Below are 21,383 nucleotides of genomic sequence, written 5' to 3' on the forward strand. Positions count from 1 at the left end.
AGAGATTAACCTACAACATTACGTCAAGAGTCTGATACTACTTCCCAGAACTAGCCTCTCCAAGCCATAAAACTCTGCCTGTCTGTGTGACGTAAAATCACATCAGCGTCTGCAAAGTGTGGCCAGCTTTGGTGTGATATGCTCACAGGGTGACAGGGCACTGCCTTGGCGACCATGGTGTGGTTAACAATGAAAGGAAAGAGGAAGGAGAGGGTAGTGGAATGAGAACAGAGGCCCCTGGGATCAGACAGTCACCTCTAACAAAGCACTGTTTACTAAGAACACACATCCCCTTCTTCCCTCTTCTCCCCTCCCTTAGGTTTCTCAGCAGTGGCAACCCAGACTACCTCCACCTCATTCCCTAGAGTGCCAGGCCTCAGACCAGGGAACAGTGCCCTGGGCGGCTTGGCCTTGATCACAAGCACTCCACATACAGATCACCCAGTGAGATGGGGTGGGAGGGAGACCCTTAGCCTCAGTACAGTATAGAAGAGCCCCCTTAATTGGAGTTTGTTCTGTGGCATCTTGTTTGTCTGAGAATGGAGGGAGGAGGTGGTGTGTAAGGGGAGGTGGCGAGAAAAAGGAGGGGAGCAGAGGTAAGGAGGACATTTCCCAAGGTTTTCAACAACAGGGATTATGCAGAGGGCTGAAATTCAATAGGGTTGTCTTAGACACTGGAAATGGATCTCAAGGCATTGCCACCACACAAGGCCACAGGCAAAACTGCTGGGAACTACAGAATATTCTTCCAGCTGAGTTCACAGCTACTCAGAACCCTCGAGGGGACGTTTGTACTCAGGAAGGGTAATTCTAATGGAGAGGAGGAATGCCTGAGACAGGAGAGACAGTGCTTCTGTCTGGCCTGAGTGTGTGCTGAGAGAATAGGTTGATAGGCAGGCTGTGCCAAGAGTGTCTGATTCATCAGCTAAGTTGTGGAGGATGGTTAGAGTCAGCAGAGCTTTGGACGGCCTCTCTGGTCAATGCTGAGCACTCAAATTCCTAAAGTTTTAAATATAAGTTAGGAGCAACATGTTGGAGCTGTGGCCTAGTGGTTTTCCACAGACAAGTTCACCAGTGGAGCTCATGGGGAGATGCAAGTTTGAATCTGATATGCATCAAGTCCTGATCCCTATTCCCCTTTTCTCTCTAAACCGACTTTGTAAAAACCTCTCAAATTCAAAGCTTGACTTTAGTTATTCTAATATAAACAGCTAAAGGCCAAAGTATACTTTGATTTTTCAAGTGCTTCATATACTATTAATTCAATGCAAATTTTGTCATCATCACAGTATTGTTCATGTGCAGCCCAATTGTTCTAAACCCATTGGACAGTCTGCATCTGTGTGTGTTTTTTGCTGTCCAAAGAGTATACTTTGACAGGCTAGAAAAGTGTCAGATTGTGCGCGAGACGTAACAGCACAAAAAATATGAGTATAACTATACCCTAGCCTTAAGACTGCTCCAGCACCATGCAACGCTGCACAAAGGTTGGAGCCAACTAAAGGTCTTCCATCTAGATCTCTGCATGTTTTCTCTCTTTCTGCTTGAGATCAGAGTCAGTCCTCCCTGGCCCTTCACAATTCCATCACCATGGCAACTAGGCTGGACATACAACTACACAAAAGGGTCTGCTCAGTATCCTGCTGATAGGTCTTTGGCCTTCGACCAAAAGCACTCACAGGGCAGGGACATATATTAAAATCTGCTATGCAAAACATGTGCACAACAAAAACATGATGACAGCAGGTCTCAAAATCATGAAGACCAGAAATGTCATGCTAACATTAATGATGACCCAAGTTGGCTATGGTAGGGAGGGGAAGAGATAAAAATTACAACTACAAATGTACCACAAACTTTTTCTAGGTAAAAAAAAATAAATACTGATGGTGAATATTTGATTGAGTAAAAGAAAGAAGATTTTGAGTACTGTGCCATTTCATCCACCTGTTTCTAATAGCATTATAAATTATCCTCACAGAACAAAAACAAACAAGATCTAAGAGCCTGAGAAAGCCTCAATTGCTCTCTCTGAGTATGTTGAAAACCCCCCAAAAACATAAGGCCAACTCTCTGCCTTGTATGTACAAGCTTGAGGGCTCTGAAGTAAATATCTACTCCAAACACTGCCTCTGACTGAATCTATTTAGGTTGTCTAAATGTTTAGCTGTCTTGTCTTGTAGCCCTCTGCAAGCCAATAGGTCTTGTTGTAACCCGCACACACAAACACAAGACGAGACAGTCACAATGTCGGAGAAACTGCTTTATTCCAACAAAGCAGGCAACAGTACAAAAACAGGGCAAATCCAGTGAAGAATGGTCAGGGTGAGCGTTAAATCGAAGCCGGGGAATCAAGATAGGGTAAAGGGGCAAATCCAGGAGAGAGTGGTCAACGAGAGCGTAGGTGGTCAAAGCCGGGGTAATCAGAATAAGAATCACAAGTGGGAGCAAAAGACAGGGGGACAAGGGGAGCTGGCAAGCCAAGAGGTGAACGAGAGGAGGTCAAAACTAGACGAGACTAGCAGGGGCAAAGACACGGGAAACTAAATACAATAACCAACAACCGTGAGACGAAAGGGTAGTGATATATATAGGGGCGAGTGCAGGTGTAAACCATGACAGGTGATGAGACGAGTGCAGGTGAAACTAATGTGCAGGAGTGCAGATGACGCGAGTGCAGGTGGTCATAATGTTCTGGGGGATTGGAAATGCGTGAGAAACTCGAGGAAGGGAGATTGCCTACGAGCATGTGAGCGAGTAGGAGCAAAGAGGGCGTGAGGGCTTGAGCGAGCAAAAAGAGCGTGCGAGCTCGAGGGGGTGGAACGAGCGTGGGTGCTCGAGGGGGCGGAACAAGCGTGGAAGCTCGAGGGGGTGGAGCGAGGGAGCGGGGTTCGTGACACTTGTTTTCCAATGTTTCCAAAATACCAAAACAAATTGTGTGGTGTGAGTTCAACAAACATGCTTGTCTGAATTTCTGTCACTGGATACACATCAGATCATTAAACTCTCCATATGGAGAGTTCTGAATGTGGTTTTCTCATTCGGGGGTGTGCATAGACTCTGGATGGTGACATATGGCGTTAGAGAGCGCCAAGACCAACAGAATCTCAGCACAATGTCAAAACAGAGCAATAATACCATTTGCATGCAGTATGTTTGCAGTACACCATCTCGCTTCAAGAAGGAGAGCGATAGCTGCATTGGTTTCAACAAATGGTGAAAGCCTCGTACAGAACAGCAATAGATGATATTTTACGGACATGGACCAGGAAGCTAGTCCATCCCAGCATCATAAATATTATGAATCTCCCATCCTGTATTTCCATCTAATCATGGCTGTTTTAAAGAGATCTGTCAGAGGCGTAACAATACAGGGCCTTCTTAGGCCTACTTCAACCCCTGTAACTAATTTCTGTTTCCCCAACCAGTTGGAATAGACTCTGTAAATGACTGTTTAACTCAGTTCCCCAGAGGGGCTGCCTTTTACCACATTGCAAAGCTCAAAATGGCACTAGCAACCACAGGCCTCACAGTAGTAGTACCCACACTGCCTGAGGCTCTGATCCGCCAGCTACGCAGCCCTTCCAAACAAACAGTATGTTTCTCAGAAGCAGGGGGAGCCAGCCACAGCCACTTCTGCCTTAATATAGTCTTGCTGATCCATTGCCTGGTTTGGGCACTGGGCTACAGAGAAAACCCATGTCAGATGTCGCTTATAGGGTGCAGCATTTGAAATAGAAAGCTGTGGTGTAGATGGGCTGGTACCAAACAAGTAAAAAAAAAAGATATAAGGAAGATTTCTCACTGCTCTCAGGGCTGGACTGAGAAGAGGATCTGGTAAAGATGCAGGGTCAGTTTTAGGAAATCTCAGAGAAAAGAATTCTGAAAACAGGAAGGTGCAGAGGATGCGGAAATTCTCACTTGAATTCTGCACAGGGCCAGCGCACTCCTGTCTTTTTAATATGTGCTGTCAGCAATGATTTCAGAAGTTCAGCCCCAATTCTAACTCCTAGACACTATTCAATTTCTCAATTTCGTTCTTTGCTAACAACCGTTTAGATAAGTCCACAAAAACATGCTTATTAACGTTTATAACTGTTTTTCCCCCATTAGCTAAAATATGACCCCTAAAGAAACTTAATATATTTAAAAACTTTCTAGGTTTGAATAGCAATAACAACAACATTAGTGAATTTTGCAAAAGGAGGTTGTTACAGAAATGTCAAATATCACAGAAACTCAACCTGCTAAAGTAAGAGAAGATCAATATGTAAAATAGACCCATTCATTATCGAATTAATTATGACAAAACCCATCACAGGAACACCTCATTTCCAAATCTATGTTACAATCTAAAGATCAGTTCCATGAAGAGCTAGTCTTTGGTTTGGCTTTGGAGTCTAATTGAACTTCCAAATAGCTTAAAGGAATAGTTCACCCAAAAATGAAAATTCCCTCGTACCATCCCAGATCTATGACTTTCTTTGTTCTAGAGAGCATGAACTAAGATTTTTAGAACAATATTTCAGCTCTGTAGGTCCATACAATGCAATTGAATAGGTGCCGATATTTTGAAGCTCGAAAAATCACAAAAGTCAGCATAAAAGTAATCCGTAAGACTCCAGTGGTTAAATCCATATATTCAGAAGCAATATGATAGGTGTGGGTGAGAAACAGATCACTTTCACATTCTTCTTCTTGTGTTTTTGGTGATTCACATTATCATGCATATCGCCCCCTACTGGTCAGGGAGAATATCTGCAAGCAAAAAATTACTTAAATATTGATTTGTTTCTCACATACACCTATCATATCACTTCTGAAAATATGGATTAGAACACTCGAGTTGTATAGATTACTTTTATGATGCCTTTATGTGCTTTTTGGAGTGTCAAATTTGTGGCACCCATTCACATGCACTTCATTGACCTACAGAGCTGAAATATTCTTCTAAAAATCATAATTTATGTTCTGCAGAAGAAAATAAGTCACACATCTGGGATGGCATGAGGGTGAGAAAATGATGAGAGAATTTTCATTTTTGGGTGAACTATCCCTTTAATTCTCTCATTAGTTTCATGACTGACCACTATGAACAGGTGGATATTATGAATTCAACAGAACTGCCGATATTTTCATCTGGCTTTAGCTTAGTCTGTTTCGCTCACTTCATGTATTCCTGATTGGTTCTGTTCTTCGAAGATGCATTCAGATACACTTTCAAGCATCTGTTTCCATTTCCACAAAACAGTTTGTTTGTTTAAACAATTAGGTTTCACATTTTAGTTCTGCCATGATTCCTCAGGGGGCTAGGAAGTGCAGTTAAACTTCCTTCATTGATGTTCAGTTAACTTACAGTGCGTACAAGACTCAAAGTGCATCTTTGATGCACTCAATGTCACACATTTGGAACAGAACTGAGACATTATTTACTTTCCATCCTACTTATTAAGACTATAAGACTATTATTACTTTGCAATGATGCAAATTACTAGAGAGGAAAATGCTTTGATATCTAGCTCATAAGTGAGCCAAGGGTAGAAATGTTCTGTTTAGTACATATGCCAATAAATTATGCATAACAACTAAGAGGTAGATTTTAAGGGATGTGTCTACAGTTTAACTCTAAGGACACTAGATATATAATGGGCAATGAATCACGATGGGAAATAATCTTATTGTTGCCTTAGACCAGTGGGAGATGGCCTTGATGTCTATCAAATTCCACTGTGTTAGGATAATTTATTAAGAGCAAAATTTTCCACAATAGGTTTAGCCAGAAGCAAATGTATCGGAATGCAGTTGACAGGTGTTTTTTTTTAATACAGTGGTTATAAAAAACAATAAGCTCCTTTTAGACTTTTACCAGTAGGGTGTTTAGCCCCCAAAAAGACAATTAACCACCCTCCAGTCTTGCCTGACCATTCTTCCTATTAAAGAAATATTCCGTGTTCAATACAAGTTTAGCTCAATCGACACCATTTGTGGCATCACGTTGATTAGCACAAAAAAGCTAAATTCTGGGTTACATTGTGGCACTTAAAATGAATGGGGCGAATCCATAAACCTTAAAATACTCTTTCAAAACTACATCCACAAGACATAAACAATATGTGTTAACATTGTTTTAGTGTAATAAAAATCACTTACTAACTTTTCTATGTTAAGTTATAGCCAATTTTACAACTTCGTTGCCATGACGACGTAACACTGAAAACCCTAAAACTCTTAACTGATTGTGAAAACAATGATTTAAAGAACATTCTAGTTTAATTAATACAAAAGTTTTAACAGAGCAATTAATGTAAATGCTTTTATAAAACTATAAGCTTCACATTTCTGCCTTTAAACCCTCCAAAAATGTACTTTTCATTGTAAATGCCTCACTGTAACCTTGATTTTTGCTTTTTTTTAAGAAAATGAGGGGCGAATCGAAATAAATGTTTGTGGTAATTAATATTATGCCACAAATGCTGTCGATTGAGCTTAACTTGCATTAAACCTGGAATATTCCATAAACCCCCAGGCTGAATAAACCACTCACCCCCTGTACATAGCTGCTGGGTGGTGTCCATCAGCACAACCAGGGCCCTAAATCACAGCAAAGCTTTGGCAGCCAGCCCTAATCCCTCTCCTCTTCCTATAGCTTTCCAGAAGGACAGCGGCTGTCAGCTAACCTAAACTAATGAGACCTGGACTTCAGGGATTATGGGCAATTATTCTGGGTGGTGGACCAACTCGATATCACTACGGTTATGGTATGTGTAATGCACCAACATGAAATCTTCCATCTGTGTGAATCCTCCTTTATCAACAAGCAGGACTTCATGATCCTAATAAAAAACAACCTTAAATCTGTTTGGAGGTTCCTCTAATTAGGATGGGGTTACTTGTGTAACAGGTTGATGATACAATATGCTTGACACACTGCATAAAGATGTCCTGTTCTCTCTGCGTTGAACTTGGGGCTGAATGATATATTGTTTTAATCATTATGTGTATGTAGTCATTGCTAGCACTCAAAAATCGCAAAAAAGCATAATTGCGACTATTGCAGTGTTTTGAATTACAGTTCATTACAATTTTATTACATTTACAAAAGACCATGCCATTAAAGGGTTAGTTCACACCAAAATTTAAGTTCTCTTAACATTTACTCACCCTCATGCCATCCCAGATGTGTATGACTGACTTTCTTCTGCAGAATACAAATTAAGATTTTAAGAAGAAAATCTCAGCTCTGTAGGTCCATACAGTGCAAGTGAATGGTGACCAGGCCTTTCAAGCTCCACAAAGCAGATCAAGTCAGCAGAAACATAATCAATCAAACTCCAGTGGTTACATCAATGTCTTATGAAGTGATTCAGTTGGTTTTGTGTGAGAACAGACCAAAATGAAGCTCAATTTTCACTGTACATCTTGACAGCATTCTCCTTGGCAATCATGATTTCCAGCTCGATTACACTTCCTATAGTACCATCTAGTGCTCTGCGCATGCGTCAAGCACTAGGAAGTATAATCAAGCTTGAAATCATGATTGTGCCTAGAGACTGCAATGGCAAGATGTAAAGTGAAAAAGGAGTTCTTTTTTGGTCCGTTCTCACCCAAAACCAAATGGATTGCTTGAGAATACATTGACTAACCTTTTCGCACATGAGTGTGTCCTGTACTGACGGACCCCCAGCATGAGTTCTTTAATGCACGCTGTAATAAAACTAACCTTAACTTACACTTCACATCAGGTGCACTTGAGGACGGTTTATATCACAGCAGGTGTACTGACGGTCAGATTATATCAAACATATAATGTGGTTTTTAGATGATTATAATGATTGATTATGATAGATAAGATGCGATCGCTAATGCTCTTGCCGTATTTTGTTGTAATGCAAGCTGGGATTCTAAGTTCTTCTCATCATAGAAGCATACAAAAGGAAGAGCATAGAAGGTTCTAAAAAACTAGCCCTTACACTTTACCAGCCGGAAGTGGTTGTGATGGACAGAATGGGAGAAAGGAGAAAAGGAAAGGCACAAATGGACAGAATAGTTTGTATATTGTTTGACATCAGAAAGCATAACCGCAGCACAGCATCAAAACAGTGTGCTCCGATGGTAACGGCTTTATACTTGTGATTATCTTTTCATGTTACAAACTTTCAAACAATGATATTGTGATGTTGAGAAGACTTTGAGCAGCTGGTCCATTATGACAACCTCTTCGGTCCCTCTTTTGCTGGTAAACAGCAGCAAAAATAGATTAGGATTGTTTGCACCAATTTGGTCATTCAAGTCTGAGCCCAGCCTAGTGGAATCAAACCGGTTTGATCATACATGTGAAAGGTTTAAATCACTGGAGTCTTATGAATTACTTTTATGCTGAATATATCTCTTTTTTGGAGCTTCAATGTTCTGGCCACCATTCACTTCCATTGAATGGACCTACAGAGCTGAGATATTCTTCTAAAAATCTTTGTTTGTTTTCTGCAGAAGAAAGTCATACACATGCCAAAGGATGGCATGAGGGTGAGTAAATGATGAGAGAATAGTTTAACTATACCTTTAAACTAATTTTACAATCCTTCCTTTTCTCACAACTTGCGAGCATATGAGTGCAAAGACATATATGTAAGGGATAACATATGTACAGTCAGCCGATTGTCGCAAAATAAACCCCAATGCGAATAGGAGGACCCCAGTGTGACCGCTTATTACACTGCTACTAAACAAATAAAATAATAAAATGGATTTAAATACATTTTAAATATCGATTTGTGTAGAAATTATGTAATTATGTGAGAAGAAAGAAATAATTGAAAAGCTGAATTACACACAAGTTTTGTTGGTATTTATTTTTAAATATTGACTGCTCAGTGTGTAACTTTAAAAAATGTTTTTTGATCTTGTATAGCTGTATATACATATATAACATATTATTAAGTCAAGTCATTTTTATTTGTACTTTTCATAACACAAATCATTTCAAAGCAGCTTTACAGAAAATCATGCATTAACAAAAAATGAAACGAATATCTATAGAGTGATCAATGTGTAGTTTGATTAAATATATTTGTACATTTTGTATAAAAATTCAATAATTTACAAATTAAATTTATGTACAACCCCTGTGAGTAAGTTGAAGGTGACTTTGGCAAGGAACACAAAAATCCATATGATGTTAATGGAGAAAAATAACCTTGGGAGAAACCAGACTCCCTGTGGAGGCCAGTTCCCCTCTGGCTAACATAATGAATATAATGCCAATATTAGTTATTTATGTGCAATGCAGCTCATGGTTTAAGATTTGTAAACTAAGTAAGTGTTAAGGGTCAGAGTTTAAAAAACTGTAAGATTAATGACTAATGTCTTTGAATTCCATCTTGGATTAACTGTAGAAGTTAAGAAGATAATTAAATGACTGTCTATGTATTCCATTTCAAGAGTGTAGTCCATCATTAGACAAAGGTGATGCAGGCAGAGGTCAAAGAGGTGCATTGCAGTTGAACCGGCAGGTCATTTAGGTGAGATTCGGTGGGGTCCATCCTAAATCCAAGGTTCAGGCAGTGGCATATGAAGTATCCGATGTTTTATAGTTGGAGTTGGCATCCGTTCATCCTCAGAAGTCCACTGTAAAAGACTGAAGTGATGTTTGGCTAGCACCGGCTGCATTTAGTCGTCATCCCTCTCCGACAAAAAGCAGGAACGGAGCTGAATCTGGTAACCTCAGGATACGAATCCCGAGGTTGAGACATGGAAAAAAAATTAATAATATTAGCGTAGATGTCATAAAATTTTATGCAGAGTTATAGATCATGATAGGTGTTTCTGGTTCCGGCAGACCCAACTAAAGCAGACAAATTGTGAGTTGATGGATAAATTATATGTATGCCTGGGTAAATAGATGAGTCTTTAGTCTAGACTTAAACTGAGTGAGTGTGTCTGTGTCCCAAACAGAGCGAAGGATTAATAATATTAAGAAGAGGTTCTGAGATTACAAGGAATACCTCTTTTAAGAGCTTAATTGGTATTGGATATAACATACATGTTGTGGCTTTTGATTTTTTTATACGTTTTGCTGGCTCTTCATGACCTATGACTAGGATCCAAAACCTTGGATCGGAATTGGCTCAAATACTGACGTTTTTAGATGGATCGGGTATCGGCCGGATGAGCCCAATTCAAATCCGATACTGTGTTAGTCCTGTTCATTCCTGTCAAGCTCCAAAAATGACATAAAAGAACCATAAAAACACCATTGTAGTAGTTCTTATTGACTTTTATTCAAAGCCTCTTGTAGACATACGATAGCTCTGTGAATCCCAAAAGGCTGTGTTTAATAAATAAATATATAATATGCACGGCATCGCCAGCGCGTTATTGAATGCCACTGCTCTATTTACACACACATTTGCGGATATTTTTAGCCTTCACGCGTTGCGCAACATTTGAGCGCTGTTCGCAAACAAAAACGCAGATGTAGATGCTCAATAGTTCAGTTCACTTATAATATTTAGGGTGGTGCCGGAGGTGCAGTTTACCAGAATTTGAATAAGATGCGAATTAAACTACTGTGTACTTGCTTACAAACAGACACATGCAGGATTTCCTGGAGAGTTCAGGATGTCAAAATAAAAGCCTGAGGGTTTTAAAGTTAAAGGTGCACAATTGAAATAAATTGCTGTTGCATTTAAAATTCTATAAGTCAATAATAATAATACTAATGTATTATTATTATTATTATTATTTGTTTACAAATTTAAGTTTAATGGGTTGCAAAAAATAACTAAATGAAAAGTGAACTGATATCTTACAACTAAATTGAACATAAAAAAAGAGACTTCACAGTTTTTTCCACCCAAAAATTAAAATAAATAAAAAACAATGCCTTCCTTTAACTGAACACTTAGACTGGAATTACTGTTAATTTTGCTGCAGCATTATCCAGTACACTAGTTAACAATAAAGTTTTTCTTTATTACATTTATATTGAAATAATGTGTAGTTAAAGGTTTGTGTTTCATAACATATAATTAGCATCACTCAGTGAGGTATAGATATTCTAAACTGATTATTTCAATTTTATCAGTAAAGAAAGTCATTAAGTCATTATTATTGTGCAGCAATGGAATATCTGGTTCATTCAATGCTTTATTCCTAACCAATTTAGACACAGTACTGAATAAACACTAAAACACCACTGAATAAACAACTAAATATTGTTGTGGTTATTTTCTATGAGTTTGCTAAAAATATGATGACCTTAAGTCACTGTCTTTCCATGCACCATGAAATAACTCTTATTATGCATTCTTCCACTTGTGCTCCATTTTTCGAGCTGCTCTCTTGAGAGCATGAGTGTGATCATTATACCACGGTGCAGGGCTTTTTCTTGAATTTTCTTTAATCGATGGGGTCGACACTATTAAGAGTGCTAGAGAAGACTGTATTTATATTTTGTGTTATTACATCAAGTGCATCTAGACTTTTTGGCTTACTGAGTATGTGAGTACTCTATAGTAGTTCTACATCAACTATAGCATGGTGTAGATTGAGTGACATTAGCTGATCGCAGCAAACAAGAGACAAGGTTATGATCTGAAATGTTGTTGCTCTGCAGTAGAATTTCTGTAGTATCAACATCAACTCCATATGACAGAATTAGATCTAGCGTATGATTATGGCGATGAGTTGTTCTTGTTATATTTTGTCTGACTCCAAGAGAGTTGAGAATACCGATAAATGCTAATCCCAATGTGTCATATTCATTATCTATGTGAATGTGGAAGTCACCAACAAGTTAAATTCATACATTAACTACTAGATCTGATAGTACATTTGCAAATTCACCAAGGATATCTGATTACGGCCTGGGTGATCTATAAAGAATTATTAGTTCAAAAGACTTAAACTTATATCCTGTCCTCTGAGTAACACCAAAAACTTCACTGTAAATTGTAGCAACACCTCCTCCTCGACCCTTCAGACAAGGCTCATGTTTATAACAATAACCTAGGAGAGCAGATTCATTTAAACTAATATATTCATCTGGTTTAAGCAGGTTTCAGTAAAAGAGAGCGAATCCAAACTATGATCTGTAATAATTTTATTTAAAATTAGTGTTATGTAGATAGAGATCTATTGTGTAGTATCCCTGCCTTTATATGATGTTTTTTTTTTTTTTCAAGTTAGACCTTAATCAAATTTTTTCTAAATGATTTAGAGAGGGGTTTGTGTTTGGTAGTTCAGGGAACAAACACAGTCTCTATATGATATCTAGGGGATACAGTCTCCATATGTTGTAGTTTATGTGACGTCTCAAGGCAGCTAGCAGACATTCGGAATAACCAGTTTGTCTGCTTCCTCACCTAGGCCCCAATTAGTCAAATACTATCATTATTAAGACTATAAGCTAAATTACTAGAGAAGAGGCCGGCACCTTCCCTGGAAGGATGGAGTCCGTCTCTCTTTAGCAGGTCAGGTCTACCCCAAAAACTCTTCCAATTGTCTATAAATCCTATGCTATTTTCCGGACACCAATCAGACATCCAGATGTTCAGTGACACTAATCTACTATAAACCTTGTCACCATGACGAGCAGGGAGGGGACCAGAGCATAATACAGCGACTAACATAATATTTGCAAGTCCACACACCTCTTTAACATTATCTTTAGTGATCTCCAACTGGCAAAGCCGGACATCGTTAGTGCCGACATGAATAAAAATGTTTGTAAATCTACATTTAGCATTAGCCAGCACTTGTAAATTTGATCTGATATCAGACAGAAATGCATTTAACAATTATTATTTCCACATTCCTTACAAAATAATCACCAATTATTAGGGCTCTTTCAACCTGATTCTCAGTGGGTGCATCACTGAGTGGGGAGAATTGATTGGAAACCGTAACTGGAACAGGAGAGTGAGTATGCTGTCGAGACGTCACCCAAACGCCCTGCTGCGAGGGCTCTAGAGCCGGAACCAAAGTATGTGTGTTGCATGCTATACTTCCCGCATCCAAAACAGTATCTATCTTCTCTTTCTCACTGACCTCCACTAGTATTCAGATGCGTGTCTCTAACTCATTAATCTTCTCTGTCAGCCTGACTAATTCCTTATATTTATCACATATAAATCCCACACTGATGGTGGAAAAAGCTATAGTAAACATGTGGCATGCAATGCAGGAAGAGATAACATGAGCAGATGCCAAGACTTACCACAATTGTTTGTTGTTATGGTTGTTCTTAAGCAGCAAGTGTTTGAGATCGATGTGGTTCAATGTGGTTCCTGATCAGCAGATGTTTGAGACTGATGCAATAATCCATGTAAAACACAGTGGAGAAAACGAATGCAAAAGAATGAAAAGTTTTTGGACATGTTATTTGTCTGAGCTATAAAGTGCTTATTTTAGTGATTTCTCTAAAAGATTCACTCATCACATTTACAGTGGTTTTATATTTTTAAAATTATGAAAATTTCTAAAATTTTAAATTGAACCAGAAAATTAAATCAATGAGGCAGTGTAATTATATATACCACAGTAAAACTACTGTAAAACCATCTTGTAGCGAATACAAGTAGAGACAGTCACAATGTCGGAGAAAAAACTGCTTTATTACAATAAAAGCAGGCAACAGAACAAAACAAGGGCAAAACCAGTTAAGAGTAGTCAAGGCGAGCGTGGGGTCAAAAAGCCGGGGAATCAACGTAGAGTAAAGGGGCAAATCCGGGAGAGAGTGGTGAACGAGAGCGGGAGGTCGAAGCCGGGAAACAAGCACAACTAGACGGGATCGAAGACAGGGGAACAAGGGGAGCTGGCAAGCTAAGAGGAGTTCAAGAGGAGATCAAAACTAGACGAGACTAGCGGGGGCAAAGACATGGGAAACTAAATACAATAACCAACCAGCGGGAGACGAATGTGCTGTGATATTTATAGAGGAACAAACGAGTGGTGCAGGTGAAACGAATGACAGGTGATGGGACTAGTACAGGTGTAACGAATAAAGGGGTGATTGAGACGAGTGCAGGTGGTCATAATGTTCTGGCCATAGGAGCGTGCATGTGAGCCCGAGGAGAGAGACCTGCTAACGAGCAGGAGATCTCGAGGGAGCAAAACGAGCGTGAGCTCGAGGGGGGCGGAACGAGCGTGCGAGCTTGAGGAGTGAGTGTGTGTGCGACAAAGCGGGGATGGGGCAGAGGAGCGGGGTTCGTGACACATCTACAGTAGTTGACAGCATATTGTACAATGATTTACAATATGAGCTGTACTGTAAAATGAATCATAGTAGTTGTTTGTATGATGTATATTAAAATACAGTTTATAAGCTTTACAGTCAAATTAATTATGGTAATTATTTGTATGTTGTATAATAAATTGCAGTTTCCATACAATAGAACTAACCACAGTAAGCACAGTTTCAGCTTACAGAGTAGAGTAACTAACTTCTATCTATTACAAGTTAAAAAAGAATGGAACAATTGAGGCCATTTTGCAAACAGAACATTTATTACACAATTACAAAGCAAATATCACATAAATGTTGCTCATAAAGGTAAATTATGACTACACACATAATTTTAGTCCATTCAAAACCTAAAATATTAAGTTCACCAGATGTCCAAATGACTGAAAGAACACTCTCCAATTCTTCGCCTGTCCAGACCTAGAAAACACAAATACAAAAAACTATTAATATCATGAAACCAGTTTTGTTTTTATATCAATATGACATTCAAGCTACAAGGGAGAGAATACACACTCAAAGATCAAGGTTGTGCATCATTCAGAAAGGACTGAGATAGAAGTTACTTACATACATATCTAATAAAATTCAAAACATTTAAATATGTTATATTTGTACATTACATTAATGTATTTTAGAGGGACGGGTCAAATAACGTGGCTTGTATAACTCTGCAGCACATCAAAATAAAAATTAACAATGGGGCGTCCCACGAGTTCCATACTTTCGACCAGTGTAAAAACATTTGTTCACAGACAAGGTAATTTAATTATAGAACATCGAAACTTGTAAGTGCTTACTCCAATACTATACAGAATGGTCGTTATAAATAATAGGCTACTAGTATCTGTTTGAGAACGTAAACTTTATTGTTACAAAGCTACATTACTTGTCAAAAATGACATGCAGATAGTTATTGTCAAATGATGAATGATTGAATAAAGGATTCTGCAAAAAGATGTTTTGTACGATTTTTGGCACTTACCTGGTTCAGTCAAAAAGACATTGATTTGCTTCTGCTCTCAAGGCTGAAGTGATGAGGAGTCCTGTGCAGGCTCAACTTTCATAGGTTCCAGGTGCATTCCCATACAGTTCTACTTTTTATGCGATTGTATGAGTTTGTCCAATGCATAAAAGACATCTCCTGGGTTTCGTCTTTTTGATAACAGATCACTGAATAATACCACAACTTTCCCCTCTAAATTATGAAAGTACAGGTTTGAGATGAGGCCAGTTCTCATCAATTTACCAGTAAATTACTGTAATTATTTTCCGGCTCATTTTGTCCTAAAGTATACAGCTCAGTTTGACGAAACATACTGTGAACAGTTTCTACAGTAAGGCACGGTGGAAGAAAATACAGCAATTTAACTGTAAAAACAACAATATTGACAGGAACATACTGGAAAAAGTATCTACAGTAATTTGCAGTAATAAATCGTTAAAAAAACATATAATTTCCAGTGTACTTTACCTGCTTATGTGCAAGTGCATAACAAATATATAAATATTGAGATAAATAATGTATATCATCACAAAGAAAAATATTAAGATACTACTGTCTTTTTTTTTTTTAGATATTGGCCAGCCTTATGTGAAACTATGTTACTTCATCTCTCCTTCTATGGCAAACAGCTGATTCTGGAATGGCAATATGAGCAAAGATCGTAGCCCAAGTCAAAAATAAACATCTAAACCACACAGCCCTTTGAATTCACTTTCATCCCTCCTTGCCCAAGGAGGGGGTAAAAAAGCTGCCCAACATCTGTGGGCAACAGAGGCAGGGCAGAGGATAAATACACTCTGAATACCCCTCTCTCTCTCAAACGCTTCTCAAACGCATCCATCACTCACTTTTAAAGTGCATGTACATTCAACCCAGCCTGCAGCCCAAACACAAAGAGATGTAATAAAAAAAAAAAATCTAAATTCATTTCTATCTAAAAACAAGGCTGCCTCTTCCACCTCAGACTGATCAAACACAGTTCCTGCTACAAGGTTTGTAGTGTATTGATCTCAGTGTGTTAAATGGAAGCACAGCATCCAACCTCCCCATGCAGGATAACCTATAAAAGACCACCAGAATGAGTGGAAAGGCCATCACTGGGTCCGTATCATTACACATGCTTACATTCAAATTGGCCACTTAGCATACCTTTTCAACAGCCCCATGTGTTTATCATTACCCAGAGCCCTCTAAATGGACAAACATTATTCTAGCTCTATAAATATCATTGCTGTGCTTAGCTCTAGTCTGTACTGGATAACCAATGCCCTGCTAATGATTTATAAATGCTCATGATTAGCAAAGTGACACTGATGGGTCATGACTTTAACATTTCATTGGCGCTAAAAAGGCTTGATTGCTGAAAACATACCAAGTACTTTTCTACTTATTTAGAAAGTTGTGAAAAAAGTGACCTCAGAAACTATGCACAATCTTGTGACTAAACTTAAAGGATGTGAATGAACAGGAAATACTGTCTTGTTTCCCCTCAGGATAAAACATAGATTGTGGTTTCACTGAGCATGCCCACCTGTGGCTCATAGTATTGATGTACTTTCAAGAAAAATATTCCAGTCTTCTCTTTCTGGAATGTGAACTCTTCCCGACTCTAAGTGCAACCCATGTGTAAGAAAAGCCTGTTTGAAACAGTGATGTATACGGGCATCATTACACTGTACACAGTAGTAGCAGAAAGTAAACACATGGAGATCTCATCTGAGATGGGGGAGCTTAATAAACTGTATCAGTAAATCAAAGGTGCCAGAGGATGAGGACAGGGAACACTGCTTCAACTGACTTTTTTAGACAGATAATGCAGCTGGTGAAGCATTGTCATTCATATGTATAGTGGCTCAAAACATTATTTGGACATTTCTGGACTAAAAATCCAGAATATTAAAAACTCACACTTGAAAATAAAACGTCTAAATGCCACTACATTAGATATAAAAAATAGAAAACCAATTGGCATCTGAACTGTAAAAACAATTATATGAGATTTTATCAGATACTACGGTTACGCAATGTGAATTACTTTGCCTAAAAACACATTAGCCCCAACAATATTCCTCCCAAATTTTGTACGGACAGTCTTGCCTTGCAAAATATAGCTCTCTTCAGAGGCAAAGATTTCAGTTAACGTCATATAAATATAATTTAAAAACATGACAAAATTAAAGTTCTCGTGTTGCGAATTGATAGTTGGCAGAACAAAAAATGAGTAGTTCTCTCAACAAGATTTTGAATCTCTCTCAACAAGATCAATTTGAATGAACCAATTCAAATTGATTTTACAAAGCAGAGTTATTGAGGGCATTTATTAGGAACTCAAAAATCGTATTGCATCCTGTTGGCTTAATTTTTTAACTTTGCACAACAATTTGCTTACAGTGTGCAAACAAAACAGAACAACTTCAATTACTTTTAACCAACTGTTTGTCCAGACTAACAACATGTGTAGTTCATTACATGAACTATGGACATTTTCAACCAGAAAGTGTCCAAATACTTTCTAAAATTGAACAATATATCTGTTTTATATTTTGAAACCTAACAAATTCCTTTCTTGTGAAACTTTTTGCTTGAAAAGTGTGTTTGTGCTTTTTGTTTTGTTTTTTCACCAGCTTATCTGTGTTCAGAATTCTGCTAGTGTCCAAATACTTTTTGGGGCCACTGTGTAATCAAAGTTATACATTTCCTACAAGTAATAAGTAGCAGATTTTGATGAAAAAATGTCAAGCGAAACATGATCTGATCTACAGTAATGGGGGAAGCATATTTACTTGCGAAATGAGGTGGATAATTAGCCATCCTGAGCGTAAAACTAAAGAAAACAACTAAACTGGAACATGCTACTGCGACAATATATCTGACACACAACTTGAGTTGCATACACACCATATACTTGTGGTTACGAACTCTAAACATTGCATTATCTCTAAACAGAGAACAGGAAACAATTTAGACAACTCCAATAGTGCTTTTTTTTCAAGCAGTGATAATGACGAGATGATGAGCATATGTTTCACCCAACGAAATTGCCATCGCTCGTTATACAGTATAGGATACCGAGATGATCATGCAAAGAATGAGAAAGAAGCTAAAAGGTGAAAGAGAACAAGCTGGATTATACGTGTCCAAGCTCAGCATTCCTGCCTAGACAAAAATAAAGTCATGATAAATGCTCACCCGGTTGTCCTATGGTCTCTCATGCTGCCTGTCTACGCCTTTCACAAATCACATAAAATACCGCAACATAACTGCACAGCAATTTCCAGCTATTTGTATGGGGCGGCAAAAAGCTGTGAAAGATGTGAGCAAAATTTGAAATGAAACTGCTTCTCATTCATACATTCATTCAAAGCACTTGCCTTTTTCTGAAAAGCTCTTTCTCAAACTTTTATTGTGTTGGTATCTTGAGATGATCTCGGAGCATAAAGCATGAGGGCTTTGTTGCCCAGCAGTCATGTTGTCCTAACCTCTCTGATCAGACAAAAGACACTCACATGCCACATAGGCATCCATTTACGCCTCTTTAAAAGAAGAACATCAAAAGAGTCATTACGCCTACAGGATGATCAATACTGAGATACAAACCTCTATCTGCTCACAGAATCATAAACATTGGGTTGCAAATCAACCCAATCATTTTTTAATAAATCTGCAAAAGCCTTCGCTGTTAAAATGTATTTATGTATCGCTATAGATACAATACAATAGCCTATATTACAAGCCCGCAAATAAGGACATAACTAACATCTTAAAATTAAACTAATGGTCTTTTAAAATCTTTACTTGGAGTTTATATTAGTTTAAACTTTACAAAGAGTTGTACCTGTCAATATAAGTTGAGAAGATCTTATTAAACATTTTCTTAAATAATTATAAACCAGCCGATGATGACAAGTTTCTCAAAAAGCTTAAAAAAAATAGCTCATACACCAAGGGAGAGAAGACACCTTAAAAATCTATTTTAAAAAAATTATAATCGATCTATAAGATGTAATTCCACTCCTAATAAGCATTTATGTTTCACGCATAATGTTTTGCAGGGGAAAAAAGTCAAATATCAAAAAATATAAAATACTGTATACATATAGCCTATTTTCTCTTTATAAACTAGTAGGTCATTAGGACAACTAGTTCTTTTATTCATTTAAAACACACAATATTTAAAATAACCTTTGATTATCTGTTCTTAGAAAGCTTCCACTACACAGTTGGGTTGGTTCTGTCTCACAGGCATCTCATTTCAAAGAGCTTTGTGTTTGGGGTCCGACACATATATATTGTGGTCTGTTTTCAACGAAAAATATAATCGAGCTGTATTGGTGGTGAAGGAACTCTGTTTTCAGTCATACCATTAAACCTAACTTTAAACTGTAATTAATAATCAAAGAAAATCATAGTTCACTGATTTCGAAGTCAAGATGTCCATAACTTAAGACACTTCAAAGCCAACAAAACACAATGTTATAACTGAGTTTTATGCACATTCAAAGCTGTATTACATGCAAAAATGTGCACCTCGCATAGCCAAATCTTACCTAAAAGAGACACAAGATCAAATATTCAACAACACAAACAAAAACACTTGTCATATAGGAAACCTTGTCTAATTATCTAGTTACATGTTTTCATATTTTGTGGTGAGATGACTTCAGCAGCGCCCCCCTTTCAAGAACCTTGTGTTTTGTTCATATAGTACAGTTATGATAGATAGATAGATAGATAGATAGATAGATAGATAGATAGATAGATAGATAGATAGATAGATAGATAGATAGATAGATAGATGTTATGCATGATAGATAGCTAGATAGATAGATAGATAGATAGATAGATAGATAGATAGATAGATAGATAGAGAGAGAGATAGATAGATAGATGTTATGCATGATAGATAGATAGATAGATAGATAGATAGATAGATAGATAGATAGATAGATAGATAGATAGATAGATAGATAGATAGATAGATAGATAGATAGATAGATAGATGTTATGCATGCCTCTTACACTCTAAATCATGGAGAAGTGTTTGTTTCAACACTTTATACTTGGGGAAATGTGTTCATGCATTTCAAAAATACAAAGTCCTTAACACCTGACATTTACAAATTATACTGCACTCACAGAGGAGTTCAAACTCTTTAAACTCTGTTTCAACACCATTTACACTCTGACAAAAGTGGTGTTCATGCATTTCGAAAACAAGAAAGTCTTTTCCGCTTGTTGCTTTACACCTACACTTTTGTATTTACACTCTTTGTAAACTTTGTTTCTACGTTATAAAGTGTGTTTCTAGACTTTATACATTTAGGGATGAGGTGTGTTAATGTATTCCAAAACAAACCAACTTTAGGCTACTTAGCACTTATAATGTACTCTATAAACTTTTACATCTACACTGTTTACAGTTGAACTGCTTTGATTATAACGGCAGGGTTCGAGTTGTCTCGCGTCGTATGTAAATAGAAGAAAACACATGAGCTACTCTTTTTATCGGAAGAGTGCTCTTAATGCATGCAGCTTTACATGAAGACTTCTCTTCCCCGGAGTTTGTTCTTACCTCTTACAGGAGGGGAAAAGCTGCGACCAGCCTGACACACTAGAAGGAAAGCGCATTCTCTTGACGGCAAATCCGCACGGGGCCCTCCATTAGACACGGGCGCAAAGTGCACGGTAACGGGGGAAAAGAGCAGCTCTCTCTCTCTCTCTCTCTCTATCCCGCACTGGAGACAGTTCTTCAGACAGTTCTTGAAGGAGAAGAAGGTATGAAAGCTTGAACGCCGCCGCTGCCGTTGATTTGAAGTCACCGAGTCAAAGAACGCTAAACTTCTGATCCCGGCGAAGTTTGTAGTAAATGAACCGATCCCGTATAACTGTTTCGCGCTCTCTCACCTCTCTCTCTCTCTCTCTCTCTCTCTCTCTCTCTCTCTCGCCACAACTGTCTTGTTCTACACACACACACACACACACACTGGGGGAGAGAGAGGGGATCAGATAGCTCAGCAGATCGGCAGAACAGGAATGTTCCAGCCCTACAGCTCGAGTTTGCATCGGGTTGCCCCGTCTGCATGCCCGCCCTCTCCCCACAATCATCCTCAGCCTGGATTAGACTCTGATTGAATT

The 21,383-nt window shown here is 38.2% G+C and overlaps 1 protein-coding gene across 1 annotated transcript in view; it reads right to left on the minus strand.

The window, feature by feature from the left end:
• LOC127623151 (cell adhesion molecule-related/down-regulated by oncogenes-like) overlaps positions 1-21,151 on the minus strand; it is a 63,459-nt gene extending 42,308 nt beyond the window's left edge. The window contains exon 1 of the mRNA XM_052097425.1: positions 20,821-21,151. The gene's annotated coding sequence lies outside the window, so the exon portion shown is untranslated. The remainder of the gene's footprint in view (positions 1-20,820) is intronic.
• Between the last annotated feature and the right edge of the window lie 232 nt (positions 21,152-21,383).

The sequence above is a fragment of the Xyrauchen texanus genome, chromosome 29 (genome assembly GCF_025860055.1).
Source record: "Xyrauchen texanus isolate HMW12.3.18 chromosome 29, RBS_HiC_50CHRs, whole genome shotgun sequence".
Classification (NCBI taxonomy): domain Eukaryota; kingdom Metazoa; phylum Chordata; class Actinopteri; order Cypriniformes; family Catostomidae; genus Xyrauchen; species Xyrauchen texanus.